At 40.5% G+C, this 27,528-nt stretch overlaps 2 long non-coding RNA genes across 2 annotated transcripts in view; one reads left to right on the forward strand and one right to left on the reverse strand.

The window, feature by feature from the left end:
• The first annotated feature begins 3,119 nt into the window (after positions 1 to 3,119).
• Positions 3,120 to 27,528, forward strand: part of LOC142407852 (uncharacterized) — a 39,390-nt gene continuing 14,981 nt past the window's right edge. The window contains exons 1-3 of the long non-coding RNA XR_012775079.1: positions 3,120 to 3,463; positions 4,174 to 4,234; positions 4,755 to 4,831. This is a non-coding gene — a long non-coding RNA (uncharacterized LOC142407852). The remainder of the gene's footprint in view (positions 3,464 to 4,173; positions 4,235 to 4,754; positions 4,832 to 27,528) is intronic.
• On the reverse strand, positions 4,182 to 27,344 carry LOC142407853 (uncharacterized). Its single transcript, XR_012775080.1, has 3 exons — positions 26,934 to 27,344; positions 5,116 to 5,221; positions 4,182 to 4,541 (listed from the first exon to the last, which is right to left on the reverse strand). It is a non-coding gene; the product is annotated as an uncharacterized LOC142407853 (long non-coding RNA).

Raw genomic sequence — 27,528 nt, forward strand, 5'->3', positions numbered from 1 at the left:
AAATTTTAATAACAAACTTTCAAACTTGAAATTTTAATTCAACTTCCATTTCAGCCTATAAATTACTTGGGATTCAGTGTTCCTAGTTTATAATGTGATCTGAATTAAAGCTTTTCCATCACACTGAGCTGAACTGTGCATTCTCACATCTTCCGGAGTGCCCGCAGGGGTGAGGGTCACTGTGTCAGATTTGAGGGCCCATCCTGCTTGGTCACACGCGGGTTCAGTCTGTGCTATTGCACAGAGCACGCCTTGGGGCAACCCTGGCACTGAAATAACTCTGCAAGCACTTTGCTTGCTTCTAGCAGATCCTCTATAGGCTGGCTCTTGGGCAACCTGCAACTTCAGCACTTACTGCTTAGGATACAAAAAAATAAACAAAGGCCTACTTTGTTGTAAGGTTTGTAAGTTTTCAGAGGGACTTTTTTTTATGCTGCCAGACACAGTGGCAGAAGCTCTTCAGGCAGCATGAACTCAAGCCAAGGGCAGGCAGCTGCAACGAACTACATGGGCAGCAAGTGCCAGGTCCTGAAACTACTCTGCAGACAAACTAATGCTTATCTGCCTGGACTTAGCCAGGAAAAGTGCTTAAATTTAAAGATAATATTTCTGAAAATTAGGTTTTCTATGTCCAGGCATGGTTATTTGCATCTGTTGTGCTTATTGTGTCCTGTTCCAATAAACTGCCCTTAACTTCAGTGCCTGCAACTGCCCTGTTGTTCTGTTGCTCTTATGGGTTTCAGAAGTGATTTTGAGTGCAATCAGGGATTTTGGCCTTTAAAGCTTTTTCAGTGAAAATAAAACATTGTTTTTCTTATGGGTCTTTAATTTGATCAGCTTTCTTTTTTTAAACTCAGTCTTAGGCTTTATAATCCATCTATAAAAACAGTGCATGATTTGTGCAGTATGCTTAATGTGAATAGTACAAAGCTTATTAGGGCAAATGCAGGATCTGTAAATGCGGTTGGTTTTTTTCTTAGGTGCATTGGAACAGGTTATTCTAAGTGATATTGTCTGTACTTTGGAAGACTGGAATAAGATAGCAGTTGCTTGTGCAGAAAATAAGCATGAAAAGTTACCTCCGAAAATCGTGTGGATTCTCACCTCACAGGATGGAGTGTTTGAAAATTCGCCACTTACAGATGAAAAAGATGCAAGGATAATGGAATATGTTTTCTGGTCGTTTTTCTATGTAACGACAGAGGGAGCTCTTACAGCAGTCAAGCTAAGAAGTCTTCTAGCTCTTTGTATGAACCGGAGTAAACACTAAGCATGCGGAAACAGTGCTGAGAATTATTTTACCATCAAATATCAGTTATTTTTCCCCTTTCGTATGTCTGTGTGAGAAGGTGTGCATGTTTGTGTTTTGTTTCACTGGAAATGTATTCTCAGCGTAGAAGAAAGTTGGCGTATTGTACTCTGGAATGGTAATGGTATGCATATACTTTCCATCCTGTTCTCAGCTTCAGTACATCATGTCTGTCCTTTAGTATAGTGCTGGAGGGAGATGCTGCACAGGGTTTAGGATCAGCGTGGGTAAGGGAAACTGCTCCGGGCGGATCGTCATTCTGAGGGAGCTGGACAAAGGGCATTGTGCAGTGTAGACATACCCTGATGCCTTGGTCTTTTGGGTTTTTTTCCTGATAGGCCAGAAGGCTTGCATCACTAGAGTCATAGTACAAGTCATAGTAGCAAGATAATCTAACAAATCCTGCCAAAAGGCAGCAAATGTCTACTTAGAACAAATTTAGGCTTCAGTTACATGCATCCCCCTGCTCCTTGGATTGCAGTGGGAATTGTGTGATTTGAGGACTATATTGCGCCATAAGAGCCAGTACGGGAACTTAGCTTAGACTGATTATTAAGAGATGGGTAACTCAATCTTAGGGGAAGGAAGATGTCCAACTGCAGTCCTACGCCAGCAGATTCACTGGGTGCGTGTTGGCAGAGCCTCTTTTTAGCTCTCAGCCCACAACCAGTATAAACAGGAAGAATCCTGAATGTCATTTACTGTTGTCACTGTGCTACATGTTCCCAAATAACAGACATCTCTATAATTAAGCTAGATATAACTACTGCTGTTTTGTTTCAGTTTTAATACATTTTGGCACTTTTAAAAAGCTGCTGGGCCATATTTATTATACGGATAAATCTACAGAGTTAGGATTCACAAGAGAACTTTCTTTAAAAGAGAAGAATTACAAGCCTACAGATACTGTAAGTATTGTGTGGATGAGGAACAGGGAAAGGTATGCAAGTTCAGTTTTCAACATGTAGAATAATATGTCCTGTAAATATAACCCTTAAGTTAAATATATAAATTTAGATATATTTTCTGAAATAAAATAGTGTTAAATATTTTTTACTAGTAATGCCTGCCACTTAGTAGTGTCTTTCCAAATGCTTGTGAATAATTACTGCTCTGAAGACCTTGCAATTTATGCAAGTTTTATTAGGGATACACTCTTTGTAATGAGCATTAGAACTTTTTCCTCAAGAGTGGTTCAAATCTGTCAAAGACTGGACAGTTTAGTAGTGCTTGAAGTGTGGTCAGTGCTGTAGAAAAAGGTAAGTTCTGTGACCCTGCGAAGTAAGGCCTTGCCAGGACGCTTTTGTAGTTGTCTTAGCTGATCACATCTTTTCCTAGGTGACTTTTTTTTAATCTGAGGTAACATTTTCTGTACTCCATCTTCTATGCTGAGAAGGAATTTCTAGCATTTTTAAAAGTCAAAGGGCAGTTGATATAATCCTATTTGCAGCAGAGGGGGGAGAAAGAGGTGATTACTGTCAAAAGATTGTGAGAACAGAGATTTAAAACATTTATTAAAGCCTCAGTTTAAAGAACATATTCAAGAATAAATGACTTAAGTGATGTCTACTTTACATATCATTGCAGCTGAATTTTGACTGATGTTCAGGTACATTTTCCCAGAATTTCTGAGGGTGAACTACAAATTAAGAATGTAGTTTTCCCTTTTAGTGCTTTTTGTTATTCCTATTATTGAAATGAACGTAATCCTGCCATTATGAATATATATGCTGATGCAGATACTCCCAGAGCAGTCAGGTGAAAAACTCAACGCTGGTGACACTTCTGATCATAGCACATCTAGAGAATAGTGCCCTGAGGAAGTGCTTATGATTGGAAAAAAAAAAAAAAGTCTTGCACACTGTTTGCAAATACAGGCTAGCATACTTTGGAGACTGCTTGGTTTTATAAGAAATGCAGGGAGCATGAAATGTTTATTTTCTAGACTGAGATTGTTTTAGCTGTTCAGACTGTTATTTCTGTAACGGAACTAAAGCATTCATTACTGACACCTGATCTTTTCCTTAACTCAGCTTGACACCACCCGAGTGACCGCAGACTTCTGCACTTTTTGATTATGAAATGCAGAGCAGTTGAATTCCATAGGAGAGCTTCTTCCAGAGTCTGGTATCGTCAGACGTGATGAATGCAGAGGTCAATAGCCATTTCTCTTCCCACTTATATAATTTAATTTACTTATGAAGTTCTAGAATTTTACTTGTGACCAACTTGCATTGTAAAGTTCAAACCTGAAGTATAATTAAATACTGGGCGTAAGCAAGGGCTCGGAAAGAATGGCCAAATATATTTTGTATGCTGGGAAAAGAAAGCAGTTCTAGACTCTCAGAAGTAGTAATACACCTTCATGGAAAAAACAGACAGTCCATGCTAGATGAAAATTGATTTATTATTATACATTGCTATACCTACTGAAACTTCAGGTTCAATGTTCTCATTTCATTTTATGCTGGTGGATGTATATTAGTTTTAATGGTGCTATTTCTTATATATGTAGTGAGTAACAACAGATCATTATCTGATTAGTTGTGACACAGATTCTAAGATAAGATGGGGTAAGTGTTTGACCTCAGATACACTGTATATATTGTAACTGGATTTACAGTGTAACATACATCGGATTTTGACCAAAAGGATGAAAACAATGAAAAGATCACTGACATTCTTACTGCACAAAAGCAGACATCATGCATGACAAAAGCAGTGCAGATGTAACTGTGATACTCTCCAGAGTGATTTCATGGTTCTTGTTTAATATTTGCAGCAGCTGAAAAATGAAAGTGCTTGTTAAATTGAACAAGACAGTGATGGGCTAAACCACAAAGTTTTATTCTTTTTCTTTATAGCCATTTTTACTGTGCAGCAGTGATTTCTAGCAAGGATACATGATCAAATAGCAGGCTTGAGGTACGTGCTGCTTTAGTTGGCCTATTTACTTGCTAGCTGTTTTGTATTAAGCATTTTCTGGAAGTTTTAGAAATCATGCTACATAAGAAAAACAATGCAAGTGCAGTCTCAAATGTATGCTCTCTACAGCAAACGCAACTGTTAGTGGGGAGGACTATACTGGTGTTGCCTTATATGCCTTCTTTTCCTTCAGAAGAATTTGGTGTCTCCCAATCCAAGAGTCAGTTGCTAATCATCTGTTGGGATTTACAGTGATTTAGACCTGTGTGTTTGATTCGGAAACCTCAAAAATTTTCAGTCACTTCATCTTGAAAAAAATAAAAACTATCTTTAAAATTCTGTTTAGCAAGGTGACAACATACTTTTACCCAAAGTGTCTGTAAAACCCAAGTAGTATTTTAGTAATATTCAAACACCCAAAGTTACATATAAAGAAGAGATGGAATTTGAGAAAGCTGGAGACATCTGTAAATGCCTAAGCAAGTTTAAAAATCCATTCCTTACAAAACTTTGTCCCCAGTCTCAGACATTATTTTGAAGAAGAATTACCCAGTTTCACAGACGGAGAAGTAGGAGAGCTGTCTTGTCATCTTATTGGTAAGAGACATTCTGAAACATTTTTGATACTGGCAGTACTCACATTTCTCTTTTATTTATTAATCAAACTCAGAATTTAATGTTTTCCTGGTGCTTGACAGGCTTTGACTTGGATAAAACAGTCTAGTCAAAATATAATAAAGTGGTTGTGAGTTTTAAAAATACTTCAAGAATGAAAAAAATTTACAGGTACACAGCATGATGGTCCTATGCAATTTATTATTGCCAAGCTCTGACTAGCTGATGTAATTCCTATCTCTACTTGACTGGTGTGCTGCACTCACCTCCTTCAAATGCAAACTTCACAAAGGTCAGCCACAGATTTATACCTTGATTTAATGAAGAAATTAGGCTTGTACAAGATAGGTGCTGAATGGGAGATTAAAGATACTGGAATGAGAGGAAACAACATGAGGGTAGTTATGTAGCCTAGTGCCCAGGACACTTACCTGAAAGAGGAACTCATAAGCTGTGCTTCCTGCTTCATGTAATTCTTCGGTCTTAAAAGTAATTCATTATTCCTCTTCTGTCTTTAAATTAATTCATTATTCACTGGAAAAAGTACAAAGCCCATCCAAGATCCACTTCCCAGGTGAGTGCCCTTACCACATAGAAGACGGTTTTGCTCCACCCCCTGCTAAGAAATTTCCTTCGAGCTTAAAGAAATGAGAAGACTATTTTTATTGCATTCTTGTCTTTGTGAGATTGGTTTTTTTATGTTACTTCGGCAGGTTTTATGGAGAGAAGGAGATGGCCATAACTTAGGTAGCTTTTTGCATGCTTTAATCACAAAACTCCTATGTGATGTGAGAGTTAGGTTTTCTGAAGTTATCAAAAGCAAAATAAAATTTTGTGATACAGCTTTCACCAAATGCAAATTACAGGTAGAGGATTATCAGTATAAAGGAGTTTGTATTGGTAAACATAAATGATAAAGATATTGATAAGGGTTTATATTAATAAAAGTCCATCAGTGATACTCATTAGGACCTTTTAGGGAAAATTAAGATACTCCGTTTCTAAATACTGTTTTATGTTGTTTCTTCAGGCTCTTCCCATTATATCACTTTTTTTTTTCCTTCTAGCTTTCTTGTATCCCCATGGGCCAATTATGCTCATTCTTTAAATCACAGAATGGTAGGGAGCAATCTGTCACTGGTGGAAGATTAATGGTATTAGCATGGTGACCTAATACGGTAAATGTGTTCTATTTCCATCCTTCTGTAATCCCACTGAAATCCATGACTCACACTGAGGATGTTTGGCTTTAGGCCTTTTCCTTCACTAAATTTTATGACTCTGTGAGCCTCCCTTCCGTTTTTGAAAGCTGTATATACAGTCACCTGATTTGCATCATTGCTGAAGCCATTAGTCAAAAAGAGCTATTGAAGAGGCAGTGCTGGATGAACCTGACCAATTATCTAAGCTCTCCCAAGCACAATTACTTATATCCTAGATGTATTAACATTGGTTTGACAGATGGTTTTGAAACTTCCAGATACATTGAGAAATCCTGATAGTTTCATTCCAAATGAATTGATGGATCTGCTATCTAGTCACAGCGCTCCAGACTTCATTAATTAGGGCTTCTCCCTGAATTTAGTAAACCATAAATTCTAGACTGTGTTTTGGTCCCGCAATATTCACTCTGACTATTCTGCTGGATAGCTGAAAGTGGAAGTAGGTTATCTCTGAAGGTAACAAAGCAAGAAATGAAGGATTAGTTTCTGAGCTTTTGTGGTTGGATTCTGTCAAGCTTAAACTCCAGTTGTTCACTATTTTATGCTCAACAAAAATAAACATAGTCCAAAAACTAAATAAAAAAGTGCTATAAATACAGTGCAGGGGGCAGAACTAGCAAGCATGCAGCTGCTGAAGGCAGATTTGATAAGCTGGAGTATTTAATTTTGAATGAAGCTCACATTGATATGAAATTCAAAAGGTCAAATCATTTTCCAGTAACTCACCATTAACCCCTGATGTAACGGAACCTCTAAGTAACTACATTTCTACTTCAGAAGTAAATAATTAAAAATAATTATTATTTTAATAATAATTAAAAAGAGAGTGAAATGCCATAGTAGCTACACTCATTTAGCTCTGCAATCCCTGATGGTTTGGGTTTTTATCAACAAGACTGGTCCTAACATCTGTTAAGAAGTATCAACGCAGACGATTCCATGCTTTATGTTCAAAGTGATGCTTTGCTTAAATGCAGGAAAAACTGCACAGCCCTCCCTCCTGCAATCAGCAGAGCAGCAGGTAGTCAATTACGATCGTTTTGATCATAAACCATCATGGGAGGGGGGAGGCAACCCGTAGTGTTTCATATACTGGAGGAACACAAAACCTTATAAGCCAAACACTTTTTTTTTTTTTTAAAATAAAAGGAATTTTTTCAATAAAACAGTATTAGACAAGAAACCTCTGCTGGATATCTTGCAGAGATTATTATTTCTTGTACAGCAATAGCACCAAGACTACATTCTCATTTTACCAGATATTGTTCAAATACCCAGAGACAGACAGAAAAGATGAAAAGAAAGCAAAGTACAAATACTGAAGTGGATTTGGAAAGGTCATCGATAGATGCTTTTGTTCTGGTTACTTTTCTGAATTCTAAAATACACAATGAAAAGAACAAAGGGAGAGAGAGATACATCATCATAATCTGAAATTTCTAGAGCGGATTATTTGGATTCTAGATATTAATTACCAGTTAATTTGTACTTCTGAGTTCTATTAGGACCAGAATTAAAGTGTAACAAATGTGGCTGCTTTGTGAATATAATCTAGGTGTGTGGATAAGATAAACAACTACTTGTTTGACAGTCTTGAGTGTTAGGTTATTTTATTCATACTTGAACAAAAATATAAGGTGGCTGCAAAATCCCCAGCACCTAGTAAGGAGGTTACACCCAACTCAATGCACCTAACTCAGCTGAACTGATAATTTCCTGAGGCTGCTACCATCACTATCGTGCATCGAGGGGTCAGAACGCAGTGCTGTTGCCGATAGCACGCAACTGGGCCAGAACTCTCTCCCTGCTCCTCTCCTCAGCTGCAGTTGCTCAGGCAACAAGATCATTCAGCAGCAGAAAGGCACAGAAAGAAACTTAAGGAGTGGGAGGAGAGAGATTTCCCAGGGGCTATAGAAAGGGCGGAGGAAAGAGGAGGGAGAATGTTGGTACATGTTTCAGAGAAGGTACTTGCCCTTGTTGTTGCATAGACAATGGAGAGAGGGTGCCGGAGGCTGCTTCAAAGCTCTTCAGTTAAGCCTCTTTCTAAATTTCCCATTTGGAGTAGCTTCTTTCCCTCTCTTTGCTTTTGAAAGAGGTGAGCGGATTGAATGAGGTGGCTGGTGTTGGATAGTGTTAATATCCTCCTGTACACTAGAACAGCATTCTTAAAGAGTCATTTAGGTGCCTTTACCCGGTAAACTTGGTATGAGGCATCTGATCTAGCCAAATGCAAGCTGAGGTTTGTGTTGGGCCAACAGCAAAGCTGTTCTGGCACAGACTTGCATCCTTCAGGGGAGCGATAGGACCTCTAGGAGCCATTGTCAGCACTCGGGGCACCTTTTCCCCTTGGCTCTCAGGAGATCATGGTATGTATCTTAGGGCTCTTGCCATATGAAGGCTTTTGGTAACCGGCTTACCAAGTAGGGGAAGATGGTGTCTATGATCATCTTATTTTAGGAGCGGAGAAAGTATTAAAAAAACCCCAACCCCACACACTTTCCATCGGTGTTTCTACAAATGTATTTGCAGTATTGATATCATTATCAAAGCTGTTAAATGTGAGGACTTGTTACTGAAATTTCTTTAACACTGATGAAAAATAAGTGTTTCTTAGTTCTAAACATTACCTCTTCATTATTGTTTGTTTTAATAGCTATTACTTTTTATTTCATCAGTAACAGAACATGAATACCTGGTATGCTTTACTGCATTCTGTCTTTGCAATTTTGATTTGCAATGAATTAATATTGATTGGCCGAACTAACGTTTATTTTTATAACACCTTATGAAGGATTCATGTTTTCCTTCACATACATTTTATTGCTGTTCTCTGTTATCTGTTTTGTGAAAAAAGCTTTACGTTATGTCTGACACATTCCATATGAAAAAGAAGCATTTTACTCTTTAAAAGTTGTATTGCCATCAAAGTTTCTATCGACAACTGGATTTTTCTTAATTGCTATGAATGATGTTGTTTGGATCAACCTGCTTGTTTTCGTAGTCATTTTTGGAAAGTCCTGATATGAATTCTTACAGCGATGCCTACAAAAATCTGGATCACAACTGTATGATTAGTACTTCTCATGGTGGCCAATATTATTATCTCATTGCTTCCCCTGTAGAAAATTTACATGTGTTGTCTCTCACACAGTAAATTCTTTGCAGCGCTGATTGTCTTTTGTTCTATATATAGTACCCTGCAAATGAAGTCTTGTTTATGATCGGGGCTCTTGTGCAGCATGGTAATAGAAATCATAACCTCCTCCTGTATATGTTTCCATTAAAACAGGTAGAGACGGCAGCAGCAGAACAATGATAACAGACTTGCTAATGCTATTTGGGCTGGGCTGTATAGCACTCCCAAAGGCTGCAGTATGCTGATGGAAGTGGTTTTGCCACTGCTTCAGAACAAATATTCACTGAAGTTTTTATGCTTGCCTTCTCATTTGAAGTTCATCTCTTGGAAAGAACAGTTGGCTAAATTTGTATCTGGCCCGGTAGAGGGAACACTTTGGAATGAGACACAGAGAATCCATAAGAGGAATAAATAGATTTCATTAGATCAGGGAAGGAAGTGGTAAGATAAGTGGAAAGGTGTCAGAAGGGGAAGAAAAGTTAGTTAAGAGTCACCTGGAAGGTAAAGAATTCTGTAATGAGTGCTATGGAAGGACCAGGAGATGAGAGCTGGTGAAAGGGGTGGTGATTCTGTGCTAGGAATCCAAGAGACTTAGTTGTTGTTTAATGTCTTACGGCAGAGCATCCAGGATCTCACATTTGATGGAAAGCTGCAACTTTGTACCATGAATGTGCAATATTATTCCATAAAAATGTAAGTTTCATGTCACCAGGTACATAAATAGTTGCTCTTGGTTTGTTACCCTTTTCATCAGTGAAAGAATGGATGGCTCAAGAAAAGGAAGAGCAGAGAGGGAGAGTATATTGCATATAGCGAGGAAAAAGCTGCACAGAAAGGAAAACACAGAAAGGAAAGCTGAAAGAGGAGACCCATATGGAAGTGAGGAAGGAGGAAAGATAAGAGGAAAGTTTTAATATTGTTTCCAAACTTTCAGATGGGAGAAAAACAAAACAGGAGAGAGCCCTAGGAGAGGATAGAAGATACAGAAATTTAAGGAAGCATAGGCAATCTTTGAGCTGGAAAAAACAAATAATGCAGATGTTTCTGGGTAAACAGTGGGGAATGCTCAAGAAAGCAACCGTGAATTCATAAAAAAAGATTGAAGGAATGTCAGAAGACAGGCATATCTTTATTTTTCAGGTAGGAAAGACTGTCATCCAGTGGCCCTTCAGCTGATGGATGTATAGCTTTTATGCCTTTCATTTTTAATTCCTGTAGGGGAGTCTGTCCTTTTTTGTTTGGTTGGTTGGTTGGTTGGATTTTTTGTATACTTCCTTTTCACTGAGCTTTTCGGTAGAAGGAGATATAGAAGCCCAAAGAATGAATGGAATTGTTTAAAGTCATATCAGTGTTGATATGAACTGAAAATTCAGTTAATTTTATTACTGTTTATTTTATTTAAAATAAACAGTTAAATTATTCTGATTATGAGGAGATATTTCTTACCAGTGTGAATATTATGGAAGTGTTGTTCAAGGGAGGTTATAGTTTTGTCCTTTGGGATATTTGAAACTGGATTGGACAGAAGACCAGAAAGGTGACTGGTGATTTACTAAATGTTCTGTGTGTGAACATGAGTGATGCAGAATCGGCGTGCTGTGTCATGCGCAGCTGAACTGGCATTGCTTTTCTTACATTTGCAGCAGGTCTGTATCTTTAATTAGACTCACAGACAAGTAATGCTGCACGAATTTGAATCCCAACAGTTGTATTCCAGGCTGGGATTTGAAGTGCAATCAGGAACTGGCAGCTGCTCATGGAATATTTGAATAGGGAGGTTATATTCAGAATTTGCCTTCAGCACCAAGTACAGGCATAAATATTCTTATGCATAAGGATTTATACATCCCTCATTAGCTGCACATATCTAAAACCTCTTTACATTGAGATACTTACAGTGGTGGTTTTAGTTATTCTTAGGGTTGATCCTTTGGCAAAAAAATGTATGACAGGGTTTTGTCGGAGTGGGAGACGGACCCGGAGTAACGATGAGCCTCAATGTGAGTATGGTCGTTCTCCTTTATTCAGATTACTTGACAGGTTTATATAGAAGCTAAGCAAAGCACGCGCTAACAGCGACTATTCCATTGGATAACTATACTTGTCCATGCGCTTAAAACAGTTATATGATTGGTACAAAGTTGCCGTTCACGCACTGTTCACAAGGGGGGTTTATCAGCATTTTCCCAGACTTGGTCTGCTTATCTTGTTTACCAAGTACTCCTTCTGCTGTTCTCAAGGGAATTTCACCGTGATCTCTGGCTCCCAAGCCCCATCAAAGGCTGGATTGCTCACATCAATCAAGTCGTGTCCTTTGTCACTTAACCATTCTTCCACAATTCCCCCTTCTTGTTTTTGAGCGATCCAGGCATGATTTATCATGGTTCTAAAAGCCTTTTTTACACAGCTACATGCTACACAAAAACACAGACCTATGATAACTAAAATTATTAAAAGTCGTAATCCCGCAGCTAACAAACCCTTCAGCCATGATGGTAAGGGCCCAAATAAACTGGTTAACCACTCATCAAAAAAACCCTGATTTTGTCAAATTTTGTTGGCATGCTCTTTCAGCCATCGTAGTTGTTTGTGAATTGATTCACTGTGATCAGACAGGTTCATACAACACATGCCTTCAAAATCCTCACAACCATGACCTTGGGCTAATAACAAAAAATCAATTGCTGCTCTATTTTGCAAAATTGCATGGCGTAAGCTATTTTGATCCTCTAATAACGTTTCTATTACCTGGGTAGTGACATTTGCTTGTTTTTCAGCCCAACAGGCTAATTGCCCAACCTGTTTCAGGGCTCGTCCTGCTGCCTCCCCAGGTATGAGCAAGGACAGGAACACTCTCTCAGTGGTACTGAGGAGGGTAAGTTCATCATCACAATCCGGGGAAAGACCCGTGACTTCTCGTTTTGTTCGATGTTTGATTTCTATTGTTTTATTTGTTACATTTTTCCACCAATTTTGATCTGGGGCTAATAACGTTAATTTTCCAAGATAGCACGGCCCACCAAACATGTTCTGTGGAACTCCTTGCCACGCTCTATCACCACATATTAAAAATACATCTGGAGGCAAGGCCTTTGGAGTGCCATTGTTCCAGATTGGTACCCCTCCCCTAGTCTCGGCTCCTAGGGCCGCCTGGTCCCCACAATAACCAGCGGGATCGTAATAATCGTTATAGCACCTTTCTTTTGACGTGACATTTGTCCACTCAATCCAGTTAAATGTTCTATAATAATTGGTGCCAGTAAAGGCGGGTCCTCCAAATATAAAACAAGTTTGAGTCCAATTTTTTGTTTTATTGCCAATCCTCATTGATCCTAACAAGCTTAACTCTTGGGGGTCCCACGGCAATGTAACATTTAGACTATTAATGAGTGTGGCACTGCAGCCGCTAACGTTGGTAGCTTGACTACAGTTTTGTTTAGCAAAACTACTAAATTTGTTTGCCTTAAAGCCTGGTACCCCTATTAGACACGTCCAGAAAGGCTCTGTAGCAGACGCAAGTGAGAGGCAAAATGCTTGTTGACCTGTTGTGTTCGCCCAGGTAACCTACATATTTTCTCTGGGCTCAATTTTGTGAAGACTCATCACCACCGGGAGTACTATCCCGATGATCAGGAGTAGGTTCATCTTGCTCGTCGGATGAGCCATGAGGGGTTAGAACAGGCTTCACGTTTCTGCTCGGCACCCACACTGGACCGCGATCTGTGGAAACACACATATATCCTCGACCATTAAATATAACTGGGACTGGCCCTAGCCACATTCCAGAGGCAGGATCCTTGTAATTTACTTTAAATTGTGGTAGCGTCTTTGTATCATTAAATTTAAGGTGCTGATGATGGATTACTACCGGCGGTTCTTCTCTATCTCCCATAAGACAGAGAAAGTTCAGTGTAAACAGTACACGATGCACTCTCTGTTGAGGATCTACCTCTATATCCTTTTGCTTATTTAGATAGTCCTTCAGAATTTGATGCGTGCGCTCCACTAGTCCTTGACCAGTAGGCGAGTGTGGGATCCCTGTAACATGATTGACTCCCCATTTTGCTAAAAATGCTCTAACTTTTTGGCTAATATAAGCAGGTCCATTATCTGTTTTGATACGCTCAGGCACACCTAGCACCGCAAAACAAGCAAGCAAATGTTTACATACATGATGCGCCTTTTCTCCAGGCAACGCAGTTGCCCATATCATTTTTGAAAAGGTGTCTATGGTGACATGCAAATATTTCAATCGACCAAATTCGGGAACATGTGTGACATCCATCTGCCATAATTCTAACGCTTTTAATCCTTTTGGATTCACTCCAGACCCTATGCCTGGACCGTGATTTCCACATTTTGGACAGGCCTGGATTATACCTCTTGCTTCATTTTCCGTTAAATTAAATTGTCTTTTTAGACCTTTAGCATTTTGATGGAAATTTTCATGACTTTGTCTAGCTTGTTGAAATTTGTCCATAGGAGGTGCATGGCACACTGGACTAACCAGACTGTCAGCCAGCTGGTTACCTTGACCAAGACCAAGGTCCAATTGATGGCTACGAATATGGATGATACAGCAGGCTGCTGTTCGTTGACCTAATACAGACCGCAGTCTGATAAACAAACTCCCCAATCTAGGATTCGTTGTTTCCCGTAATAGGGCATCTTCTAGACGTGGCACTATTCCAGCCACATACATTGAATCAGTTACCACATTTAAGGGAATATTTATCCAGTTAGTCAAAGCCCAAACTACTGCAGTCAGTTCCAAAGTCTGGAGGGAATCTTGAGGCTGCCCCTCCATGATATACTGCTTCCAATTGTCGCCTTCCTTCCAGACACAGGCTGCACGCCGCAGGCGCTTGCCTGCATCTGTATATACAGTGACACCACCTGGCAATGGGTTGTTGCTTACTTTGGATCTCTGTATCCACTGATTCCGTCCTAACATCTGCCATAATTTCCCTTGTGGCTGCTGAGAGTGTATTTTACCATCATAGCCTAATAGGGCATTCTGTATGGCCTCAGCGTTACGAAGCCACCACTCTACCTCCACGGCACTAACAGGTATACTAATGTCCCCTGGTTCCTGGCCACTGATTTCTATGACTCGTGACCGTCCTTTCCGTATTAATTCGCCTACTGCTTCAGTTCGTGTTTGAATACTTGTTTTTGGTTGTACACTTAAAAATACCCATTCTAAAATACTAAACATATCTCCTTGTCCTTTGCATTTGGCAGTGGCATTTAATTGAAGGGGTGAGGTAAATTCCCCTTTCTTATTTTGCCACTGACAAATGACTGCATAAGGTGAGTCTTTTCCATTACAGACAATTAACGATATTGGCAGTGGCAAGATGCGGCGCGATGACCAAGCTGTGTGCATTTTTTGAATGATTTGTTGTAGCACCGTGTGGTGCTCCATTGTCAATGTCACCTTGTCCGCAGGATTTGTCCCGCGCAATAACGCAGTCAGGGGTGCAATGTCAGTATTAGAAATACCAACACAATTGCGAACCCATTGAATGTCCCCAAGCAAGGTTTGGATGTCATGTAAGGTATGTAGTTGAGTGACAAGCTCTGTTTTTTGTGGTCGGATTTTTGAGTCTGTAATAGACCACCCAAGATATTTCCAAGGGGCAGTACGCTGCACCTTCTCTGGTGCAATGACAAGCCCCTTTTTCGCTAAGATGGTGGTGAGCTGGCGCAATGACTCGTCTGAGAATGGCTGTTCTTGACAGCAAAGAATATCGTCCATATAATGGTAAATTATCGTATTTGACCATTGGGCTCGAAGTGGTCGTAGCGCCCATGCTACATACAATTGACACAACGTGGGTGAATTTTTCATTCCTTGTGGCAAAACAACCCATTCGTATCGCTCTGCCGGTGGGGCCTTGTTTACCGTCGTCACAGAGAAAGCGAAACGTTGAGTGTCTTGTGGGTGCAGTGGAATGGTAAAAAAACAGTCTTTTAAGTTGACTATCAAAATGTGCCATCCGTATGGTAACATACTGGGAGATGGCATTCCGAGCTGCAACGCACCCATAGATTGCATTTGGTCATTGACTTTACGCAAGTCATGCAAAAGTCGCCATTTTCCACTTTTCTTCGGGATTACAAAAATGGGAGTGTTCCAGGGACTAACAGAAGGTTTAATGTGTCCAGCTGCCAGTTGTTCAGCAACCAATTGTTTGGCAATTTGCAGCCGCTCCTCAGTCATGGGCCACTGGTCAACCCACACAGGCTCATTTGTAAGCCATGTAAGTGGCGGGTTGGGCGACTGCTCCCCAGCGCCCATGACTAAAAATGCTTTGTTGTCAGAATGGCTCCAATTTGACTTAGCACATCTCGCCCGATTAGTGCTTCTAACGTCCCAGGCAAGGGCAACACATACACCTTAAGAGTGGCATGCTGCCCCTCCGGAAACTGTAAATGTATTGGTTGTTTGCTAATATAGGGTACTGATTGTCCACCAGCTCCTGCAATACTTGATGTTGGTAGTTCTACTGGCCAACTTGAAGGCCATATGTTGCGGCTGATGATTGTAACATCTGCCCCAGTATCTAACATCGCATCAATTTGTTGCAATGTGCCCTGTTGAGTAATAGTAATTTTCATTGTTGGCCGCTGATTTAATTTAGTTGTAAAACAAACGGCCGGGCCAGTGGACCCGAAACCGTGATCGCCCCGGCGAACATTTGATTGAGGCATATGGGTTAATGGGTTGCTAATAGCAACTATTTGTGCGATTTTACTACCTCTAGGGATAAACACTGGTGGACAAACAGTATAGACCATGATATAAATACGACCCGTGTAATCTGCGTCGATTACTCCAGGTAACACGATGAGACCTTGTATACCGGCGGAGGACCAGCCTAGTAACAATCCTCCAACGTTGCTTTCTTGATGGACAAGAGGTCCTATAACATTGCTGGGAACTTTTTGGACATTAGAGTCAACAAGGGTGACATCTACTGTGGTTTCCACGTCGACTCCCAGGCTTCCTCGGGTGGCTGGTTGGCACTGTTGTAGAAAACCTGTGTCTCGTTTTGGGGGTTCATTTGTGTCTGCACGCGACCTCTCTCCGCGCTCGGTTTCCAGTTTCCCGAGCATGCCTTGGTAGCATGATTGTTTTTCTGGCAGTGATCACACCAAACTGCAGCACGACAATTCGTTTTCACGTGGCCTGATTCCCCACAGCGAAAGCAGCTGCCACGAAAAGGTTGTCCTGGTGGTCGACGAGGTTTTCCTTTGGGAGCTGGGCCTTGTTTTTTCTGCACCACTGCAGCTAGTGGCTGCATTATTTCTCGAACTGCTCCTTGGACCGCGGCAGCAATGGTATTTCCCTGTCGTTGTGTTTCGGCTCTTTCTACTCGTAGAAGCATTTCCTCTACTCCAGCTCCTTTGGGCAAACGAGCTAGCGTTTGTTTCGTTGTCTTATTAGCATTATCAAAAGCTAATATTTTGAACATTTGTTGTCTGTTGTCTTCTGATAAATCAGGATGATTCATGATTGCTTCCCAGAGCCGATCTACAAAATTACTGTATTTCTCGGTTACTCCTTGTTGGAGATTACTAAAAGAGGGGACGCTGGATCCCGGTAGGCTAAGGAATGCCTCAAGTGCTAGCTGGGCAGACAATTGTAGCATATTCGCTGGAAAAGTTATCTGCACTTGATAGTTGCTGTATGGTCCTTGCCCTACGAGCATATCCGCAGTGATTCCACGAAGTGGGTCCCCGTCTCTTTGTCTTTGAGCTGCAGCATTAATGGCTCGCTGTTGCCAGGATGACATCCATAGTAAATATTGTGTTGGGGTAAGTAACAGTCTCATCAGGTTTTGACAATCATACGGGCACATGAGGTCAGCAGAAAAAATCCAACTAACAATTTGTCTTGTGGCCTGGGATTTTACTCCATATGTTGAGATGGTGGTTCGGGCTTGTTGTAATATTTTCCAATCATGCGGTTCCCACTTTCCTTGCCCGTTTTCCTGTACAACCGGAAACGCTAGTGTCGTAGGGCCTTCAGCCCCCCCCACAGGCTTCCACTGTCCTTCTAGAATTGCATCTTTGATGACACCACTCCAGCGTGTGGTTCTAAGGAGTGCTGGAGGGTTCATTAAACATGGAGGCACAGCTTCTCCTTTCCTTTTTGTTTGTAATTCCAGAGCATCAAGACGTTTTAGAACTGCTTGCAACATTTTTGCAGTGGCATCAGAGGATTGTGGCAGCTCCTCCCCGCTAGGCGGTGTGGTGGTTCCAGAGGATTCCGTAGAGGGAGGCAGAGGCGGATAGAACGAGGTTGAGGGTGGCAACGGAGGCGCGGAGGGTGGCTCCCTGGGCGGAGCTGTAGGGGGAAGTCGGCAGGCTGCTCCGCCCAAGTCATTAGGTTCTGTCGCTCCCGCCCCTCCAGGGGCCTTTGGCGGAGCTACTTCCGCATTCGCTTCACAGTTTGCATTAGCTCTGGTAACTGGAACTTCCGCCTTTTCTGGCGTCTGCATTGATTCCGCCATAACACGCAGTTCAGAAACATTTTTACAGACAGTTCCAGACGCGCCTCTCACGGCAGGCAGCCCAAAAAATCGTGCAATAGGTCCTGGTTTGTTTTCGGGCTTATCGTTAGACACTCCCGGACCTAACATTTGGGCAGCAGCGTAAGCTACTTCCCTCTCCGCCTTCATCGCTTTCAAAGTTTCCAAGACAATATTCCAGAGTCCACGAACCGCCTTTATTTCCTTTTCATCCTTTTCATCCCCCTCTATTGTTTTCTGCCACATTGTTCCTCCAAAATCTCGCCATTCCGATACGGAAAATAACATGCCGGTGTCAGAAAAGTGACCCCAACATTGTCCCAACTTAATCAACCTAATTAATTGTTTCACTGGTGCTTCTATCCCTCTCTTGGAGAGGATTCCAGCGAGTGGCGTGGCCGCAGCTTCTGTTTCCATCGCTGCGCCTGAGAGGTGAGGAGCGACCTCACACCAGCGTCTGCCCTGCTTCTGCCCCAAGCAGCGCTTCTCTCAGAAGTGGTTTCCCACTCCCCTCCTCTAGCTGCTTACCGCAGTCACGGAGATTTCATCGGCGAGTAACCATCCTCTGCTACCAGATGTCGGAGTGGGAGACGGACCCGGAGTAACAATGAGCCTCAATGTGAGTATGGTCGTTCTCCTTTATTCAGATTACTTGACAGGTTTATATAGAAGCTAAGCAAAGCACGCGCTAACAGCGACTATTCCATTGGATAACTATACTTGTCCATGCGCTTAAAACAGTTATATGATTGGTACAAAGTTGGCATTCACGCACTGTTCACAAGGGGGGTTTATCAGCATTTTCCCAGACTTGGTCTGCTTATCTTGTTTACCAAGTACTCCTGCTGTTCTCAAGGGAATTTCACCGTGATCTCTGGCTCCCAAGCCCCATCAAAGGCTGGATTGCTCACATCAATCAAGTCGTGTCCTTTGTCACTTAACCATTCTTCCACAGGGTTTAATAGTTGTACACTTGCTTCTGCTAAGCCCAGCTATTAAAAATACTTCTAATTTCCCTTCAGTGAGTATACTCAATTTGTCTTCATAGCTGTGGTTGTAGGAACCTGTTTGTATTTTTCATTAGCTAATGTTTCCAAATTGAGTTTTGTGTCATTGGCAGAGAACTTCAGAGCTGAATTTCTTCCTCATTCCAGAGCCTACATGTGGCATAAGTTTTGTTTGAAGAGGGACAGCTAAATGGTCTTTTCATTCTAAAATGCTTCTGGAAATTCCCTTCTTGATTCATACCCTTGTAAATTTAGATTCTGTTCGTCACATGTGAATAATGCCTAATTCTCTTGAGCCTAATGGGAATATCTGACTCTTAGAGGTATTTATTCTGTTGGGTTTTGAATGACAGAGACCTGTACAAACAACAGTTTGTTCTTTCGAGAACAGCGTGTGGTGCCGTTGTCTGCAGAGAGAGAATATGTCTAGTCTAGGAATACGCATGAACTGGAATCTTACATCCATGTCTTTCTGAGTTGTAGGGAAATGGGAATTCATGGGTTTGAGTCCAGATCTTGGCACAATACACGCTTTTAGCTCTTAAGAAGGTGAATCACAGTCTTCATTGCTGGTCAGAATGACCTCAGACTTAGAGTCATATTCATAGTCAAGACCAACATTTTGTGGCTTAGGATCAATTGTTGTCTAAATGTGTGAGACATGTAGTGGGTTAACAACAGGATTATAAATAGAATATATTGTAGGTTTTAGTAGCTTGGACAGAAAGTCATATTCAGCTGCTGCGATGATTTGCTGTTGGTGGTAGGAAACTTCGGAGCTTGGAGATTGGCATTGCTGAATTTTGTCCTCTAGGGCAAGAGTGTAAGAGAGAGGGTGGTTGGCTGCAGATCACAGGCTTGTAATGAAAGGCCAAGGTGCTACCTGGAGTTTCTCCACCTGTGGGAGGAGTTGTGTCCTGTGCTGGGTGGGCTTGCCTGGCCCACCTTTAGCTGCCATGAGTGGGCATGGAGGAAAACTAGAAAGATCTGTGTTCCAGACCTTTGCTGGAAGTTGTGGGTGAACATACTTCCACCTCTGGAAGAGAAAACGCCTTTCGGAAGTAAACATTCAACTTTGACCTCGGCGTTTGTCATTAGAGGTGTCAATAATTAATAAAATGCCGGCAGATGGCGCCCAAGAATATCGAGTGCTGAGACCAGAGTCACTGGGACCTGTATAGAATCCTAGAATAGCTTGGGTTGGAAGGGACCTTTAAAGGTCATCTAGTCCAACCCCCTTTCATTTTCTTTTGTGTATTGCCTGAACATTTTTTTTACACGCCGGTCTCAAGAAGCACCGCATAGTATGTCCTCCTAAATTAATTCGTAGGACAACGAGTAATGCATCAAATCAACAACCACCCATTGCTATGTGTAAGAGCTGAAACTGTCTGGAGATTGGTTGCGGCAAGAAGTGGCTTTGCAGTGCTAGTGACAGAGGAAGAGAAGCACTGTGGGATTCCAGAGGGTAATGCCCATGGCAGGAGGAAAAAAAATCCCTTGTTCCATATGTGGCTTCACTTCAAAAGTAGTGACTTGTCTGAAACAAATGCATATGGTAAATAAAACCCTTATAATGCCTTGCAAAAGGCCAGTTAATTGCAAATAAATAATTGCTTGGGTAGGTGTAATGGTGATGGTATGGCAGGAATGATTTTTTTTGCTTAGTCATGCTTTGCAACATATGTTCAAGCATTTCTTTACTCTCATAAATATTGGAGAGAATAAGATGGGATGCCTAGATGTGGGAGCTTTCTTCTTGCTCTCAGCACTCGGGTGAAACACACAGAGGGATTAAAAATGGATTAGATAAGCATTCTTGAGGGACTAGGGAACTCTGGTAACAAGGCTCTGCCCTATTAATTGTGAAGGATGCAAAAAACTGCCTGGCCCTTTTCTGGTTTGGAAAAGCACAGTATTTATATTGGCTTTTATCTGACTTACAGCTTTCTTCTTGTGTGTCATGTGCCTGTGTCCTGTCCCCGTCTCCCCGTCCCCCCCCCCCCCCCATCTTTCTTTTTAACTGTTTCAGGGTATCCAATGTGTCTTCACAATTCTATTCAGGTGTCCTTTCTCTGATGTATCCCATGTGCCTTAAAATGTCAGCAGGACTGGAAATAAAACTGTGACCCATAAATTAATACTAAAACTCTTGTGTAACTCCAACTTGTCAAGATACAAAATTTTACTTTTAGGCAATTTATTCTCAAGGGCAATGTTCTCTGCCTGATTATTTCAGAACTTTATTGTTGAATTCAACGGGAAGGAAGTGAGGCCATGACATGTATATACTTTGTGCACCCATTTTTATTTATTCTTGTGTATTTTCTAGATGATGGGTATGGAGGATAGTCAGAGCATGTAATTATTATGTGTTAATTAGTTGATTAAACCTTTATTAGCAACAGATGACAAATATTCCTGGGAAATAAATTTCTCTTTGTGCAGTAGGGCTGTTGTAGTGCAGCCTAACTAGAAACCGATAGACTGACAGCTTGCACAATCCAACACTTATTTTTCTATGGGGAAAGATAACAACACTGGTAACGAAGGGCAAAATGTCAGTGTCACAATTCTAGCAGCTGAATCTATTCTGTCTGTCTCCTGCCAAATAGCCTATTAAACCTTTTAGCATTGTGCTGTCTGTGACACTAGGAGTTGGTCCCATTTATACTAATAGCTTTACTGTGAGAGAGTAGCATGAATACCCTTCATTAGTCCTACAGATAAAATCCTGTATAGTACATAGTAAGCTGCTTAAAACACGTTGTTCTCAATGTATTGTAGCATGTAATGTGTTAACTATCTATGTATGTTTAATATGTAGTGTAAATTGTGTATCCCTGTTCTACTGAAGTTCCACGTTGGACTGAAAGTATAAAATTGGCATATATAACTTCCATTTATTCCATGGCTTCTGTCTGACTAATTGACCCTTTACTAGCCCCTTTGTCTCTTTTCTTCCATGCGTACTCTTTTAAAAGTGCTCCTTATAATTCTCAGTATAGTTCAGGATGGCACAAAGAAAATGTGCCAAACTGAGCACAAGTTCATCACGCATACTTGTCAAAAGCATTTTCTGAGCCGTGCGACACTTTAATGCAATGAAACGTTATCCTTTCATAAGGTTTGCTTCCTTACTTAGCAGTTGTTCAGAAATGCAGTATGCTATTTGCTTACGCACCATGATTTGTTTCACAGAAAATGCCCTTTTTTTTTTTCTTTTCCCCCACAGATACTAGTCAAGAAATCAAATTTAGTTTGGTTTCTCAAAGTACAAATATTATTAGAGGCTTAAGAGTTACGGTATTGCATAGAAACAGATCTCAAAGACTTTTATCTTACTCAGTTGGGACTCTGAGTTCCTGTGAAATTGCAGAGTGCAAGATACTGTAGGAATCTGCCTGAAAAGCTTAAGCAGTGAACTCTTATTCATGGTAAGATGCCACACTGTGCTGATTCAAAAAACCAATCAAACAAAAAGAAGTCAGAGGTAGATGTGTAGTCTGCGAATATTTAGTAGGAATATTTAGTAGGAATTATTCTGCTGCATAGTGTTTTATCGTACTATTCCATAAACAAAGACAACCCTCAGCTTCAGTAAGACAGACCTGTGTTCTAGATGAACAGAACAATGAAATAAAAAATAAATAATCAGAAATGAGGTATGCATGAGTGAGCAGAGAGGGGAATTTGCCCCGATTTGCCTATGTAAATTTAGTTGATTCCCCCTGTGTACATGGGTTATTATATAGCCTTTAATCATGTAATCGCATACTGTGGGAAACAGCTCAGCAAAACCACATCGTGATTTCTGCAGTGCTCTTGTCCACACTTGTGATACCATGCTATGCAAGTGTTTACATTCCCACACATTTATTTCAAGCATTTCTCTTCTCTTTAGCTTCCTCCCAAAATAATTACAGAATTGAACAGCTTATTTCCTGCAAAGATCTATTGGCCAGTATGTTTACTATCAACTTTGCTATTGGCTGGGGTTGTAATTGCTGCAAATCTCCATGTTTTAAGCATTATGAAAGAGTTGAAACTATGTTTCTTTCTCATAGCCTAGTTTCTCATACACAGTTGGTATTCTTATGCAGTGTTTGCAAGGATACTGCTGTGCTTTGTTTGCACATCCATCTTTTGATATCTTTCTGGTTAAATGAATTTTTCCTTTGTCAGGCTTTCAAGTCACCAGATGATAAAGAGGCAGGCTGAGAGGTCTAAGCTGATAGAAGATTTTGTCCCCAAAGCTGTAGTTTGGGGAAACATACAATAAATTCCTGGTCCCCATATGCTATTGTACAGAACAACATGTGGTCTTCTGCCATTCTTACCAGGGAAGCAGTGTTTGTGAATGCGAGCTGTTTCTGTCACTAAGATGGATGTATTCATTTTTGCAGGGCTTTTGTACACAGCTATCGGTTAGTCTGATATTACTTCCAGGCTTTGATTTTGTGTAGAATGAACTGCTCTTGAGACTTCAGGGGGGGGAAAAAACATCAGAAGAGAGAAATTCAGTGTTTCTTCAACTAGCATACTCTTTAAGGAAAGAAGATATGCAAATTCCTTCGGATTTCTTTATATCAGACTGCAGTTACAGCTAACAATGCACTTACAGCATGCTACTGCTGACTGCTTCTTCACTCAGCCTTTTGCTCCATGATGGGCACTGCAATACAATCTCAAAATACACGTAGTATTGCCATACAGTCTGTCTGTGTATCACACATGCATTGGTTTGGGTTTTCATTTTCAGAATAGTCCATTCTGAATTTTCTCTTCGCACTGAAGGCTTCCTCATCTAGGTTTACTGAGAAGAAATTTCACAGCTCCTACTTAAAGGCTTGCAGCAAGCCTTCTTGCTGAGGCTCTAACATTTCCTGTTAGGTAATTGAGGTTATTGTAACACATTACTTGAGGGGCATACAAGAGAACAGGCTTCAGCTGATATTCCAAAATAAATGCTGACACAGTTTTTCAGTTAAAAAAAGTTTGCCAGAATATTTTAGAAACTAACAATTATATGCTAATGTTTCTAGACTAACAGGAATAGAAATTAGAATTAATGAGTTCTCTGCAGGAGCATCTGTCACATATTTAATAATACGAGGCATATTTCATGTTCACAGCACTCTGCTAACATTATGCAACCCTTGTAATAGCTCTCTGCAGTAAATACCAATCTTGATTTGCTGCTAGAGACAATGAAACTTAGTTTCCAGGCATGACACCCTGAGGTGCTAAGTGTGTCTCCCCCTGAAGTCAGTGGATATAAATGTTGCTTGGACTATCTGTAAAAAGCTGTGCCCCAGTGGATTTGATGATACTACTTGTGACTGAAAATGTCCTTGTCTAAACCATATTTACAGTTTAGAACCTCTGACTGCTGTAGCTCTGCGTTGCCCGGTTGGGTGCATCAGTTTGCAGTCGCTGAAGCCTCGAATGCAGAGAAGCAGCAATTTCCAAATATACCTGTTGAGCTGCTCATGTCTCCTGGAATAAAGACAGAGATAAATGCTGAATAAATACATTTGCTTAGAGAACAAAGTTTAACCTGGAACTAAGCTGTCAAGTTTTCTGTGGATGCTAATTAACTGACATGATTTGTCTCTGTTGCCATTCTCCCCTGTGTAAAATTAGAACAATAATTGCACCTATCTTAGAAGAAACTGGAAGAATAAATCTTTCCCTAGGGCTGAGACAGTGTTGATCCCATAGAAATATGTCTTAATCTTTCTTGTGATAGAATAAGAGAACCTAGCTAAAGTGCCGAACACTGCTGTCCTTGACATCGTACATACACTGACAAAGGCACCCTCTTCTTTTGGCAAACTGTGTTCATTCAAAATAAATAGGTAGATACTGGGCTCTTCGCTTCCAGTCTTTCCATAATTCACAATATGGCCATAAACAAATTGTGTCTGTGATTCATGGACACAATCAGGAAATTTCATAACCTGAAATTTCTAAAAGAGTTTACCTATAAATGGAAATTTGCTTGACATTTTGCTGCTTTTTACTTATTTGGCTTACTCTTATTTTTAGTCACAGGTAATATAACTGACTATTAGTAGTTTTTAATGTAAAAGTTGAATATAAGGAACGTAGGCGTGATGGTTTCAATAGTTGCTGCTGCAGTTCTACCTGTGTGTGAGATTGGTGTTGGCAGGTGTTGAACTCCCTTCCCAAAAATAGAAGACCCACTCTCATTTGGTTTGAGTGTGGTCCTAGGAGATGTTCATGCTTCTTTTTGAACTACCACATTTCAGGATAGGATAATTCTATATATATGCATAGCAGATATCTTCAGGCATAGAGGTGGACCTAAACAAGAAGTCTTAATTTGGATCTTAACTTTCCTCACATCTAGGGGCTGTTTGAAGGTCTATGTGAATCCCATTATAAGCTTAATTTCTGAAGTTCAGTTCTAATTCTGTATTTTCCTTAGGCTAGGAATGAGGAGATTTTTTTTTCAATCTGGATGTCCGGTATATATTTTGTCTTTGACATCACTGTTGGCAGACTTCTTGACAAAATAGAAAATCTTTCATCTTGCCCGTTTAGGGAATTTCCATTTACCCTGTGTGAGACAAACTTTGGTCATGAATATAGAAAGACTGTGCCTCATATTTTTTTTCCTGAATTATATATAATAAATTATTCCTTATCCAGGGAAATGGGGGACTGGAGTACATGGAAATTTTTTGGTTTCCGGAAATATGTCATGCTGCACTAGAGTTAGTAGGTTTTCCTCTTGCAGTACTGGGTAACTCACACATATAGCAAGCTCTTAGGCACCTGAGATAATACTCTCTTTTCTCCCTTCCTTTTCAGTGCATCAGTATGACTGTCATTTTGTGCCTTTGCGTTGAAATTGGTTTCTTCTTGCAGACTGACATTCAGTCAAAAGGACATCTTGTTTGCAGATAGATCATCTTGGCTACTGTCTAGGAGCTCCTCAAGCATCTATTAGTAACAAAAATTATCCACCAGTACTCATTATTAGTTCCTCCACAAGGGCTTTTAAAGAATAACTACATTTCTTTTTATTTTTAAGGATATAGAAATAAGAGTTGTTGATAAGAACTGTTGATGTCTCACCACAGTTAGTGTCCCTGAACTAGAGAAACCAGTGTACTTCTGTTGCTGTTCTTTTGCTTTATTTTTGAGCTATAGCATCTGAAAAGACTGTTTTTAAAAAGGAAAAGTAAATCAAGGGGTGATGTAATCCCGATGGTATAGTCCTGATGACTGTAGACTGAATGTATGGGCTTTAGGAAGTCAATTTTTCCCCCTCAGGACATGTCTGCACTGGAGACTGCGGTGTAGATTAGAGGTATACAACCTAACCCTAAACTAGACTGTCCAGAAATAGGGAAAATGAGCCCATGGCAGACTCTTTTCAGAACTGCTGTAGCTGGAGAGCTTCCGGGTCTCAGTCAAACAAGCTGGGCTCGTTTAAAACTTGTTTTGGTTTCTATACGTTGTATCTCAGGCTTCAGTAAGGATCTATCTAGTGCTGGTTTTCCCTCTTTAATCTAGGGAAAAATGTTATGTGTGCTATAGGAAAAGCTTTATTGGTTGTGAATAACAAATGTTAGGTGGGGCCAGTAGTTTTTGTAGAACGTCTTTAATTTTTTAAGGGCTGCACTAGCATCAGCAACTAGGCAAAAAAGCATGCTGAAGTAAAAGGGGATCATGTCTTGTATCTATTCTCCTTCTAAAAGAGATGTTGAAACTGCATCGAAATAGCGATAACTCTTTTGGTACTACTAAACTAAATTCCTGAGAATGATGAATGAGAAAAAAATGTTTTTAATTATTTTGATCTAATCTGTGGAGTTTAATTAGGTATGCAGTTTTAAATCTGGTTATGTTTGCATGTGGCTTTAGCACTGCCTCTTAATTCAAAGAGCAAATGTAACCATGTTGTTCTTTCACAGACTTCTCTGTAAATGGTCTTTCAGGTTGAAATGCCTGTCAGCAATATTCATTAGTTTTCTTTCTGACCTTTTTTATTTTATTCCTGAAAATTTGTTTGTTAATAATCTACAAAATGTGGGTAAGCTTCACTTAAAAAGGGAAAACCAAGCAAAGTTGAAATAAGTAAATCTCACAATTTTTGGTGTTGAGAAGTTTACCTACAGAAACAATACGGAATTAAAGACATACCTTTGGTGACCTTTAGTCACTGTGTGTGTCTGACGCACTCTGCAAGGTGGTGAGCAGATCCTCCAGAGAAAAATGTGCAAGGCCCTATTTCCTTTGCTTAGGGCTTGTGTTTTTTAAGATGAAAACAAGCATTCAGAATAAAGACAGCCCAACTGGCTCACTTTTCCCCAGGTCTTCACCCATCCAGGCCATCTGAAGCCTTGTATCAGCTGGTTACTGTTCCTCACTGTTCCTCTTTCTCAGAACTGCACCTAAGGGTGGTCAAGGGCTTCATCGTCTCTCCTGTCTCCTCTCTTTACATGAGATATGGTGCACCTTGCATATAATTCCAATTCGTAAGGACTTAAATTGTAGAGGAAGTGAACTAAACTGTCCCAGCGTTCAGCACCCTGCTCTGTTCCTGATCCTGGTTTGTGTTCTTTTAGGCCCTAATACAGTCACTTGCATATTGGCCATTGCCTAAGCACAGTCTTGAAGTCAAATGAGAGCTATGTGAATAATGGAAAATCAAGATCTGAGACTGTAAAATCCCAGTGCAAGGACTGTGTTTTCCTACTGTGCAGTTCATGTTTCATTCTGAGTCACGCTTAAACAG

The sequence above is a fragment of the Mycteria americana genome, chromosome 3 (assembly GCF_035582795.1).
Source record: "Mycteria americana isolate JAX WOST 10 ecotype Jacksonville Zoo and Gardens chromosome 3, USCA_MyAme_1.0, whole genome shotgun sequence".
Classification (NCBI taxonomy): domain Eukaryota; kingdom Metazoa; phylum Chordata; class Aves; order Ciconiiformes; family Ciconiidae; genus Mycteria; species Mycteria americana.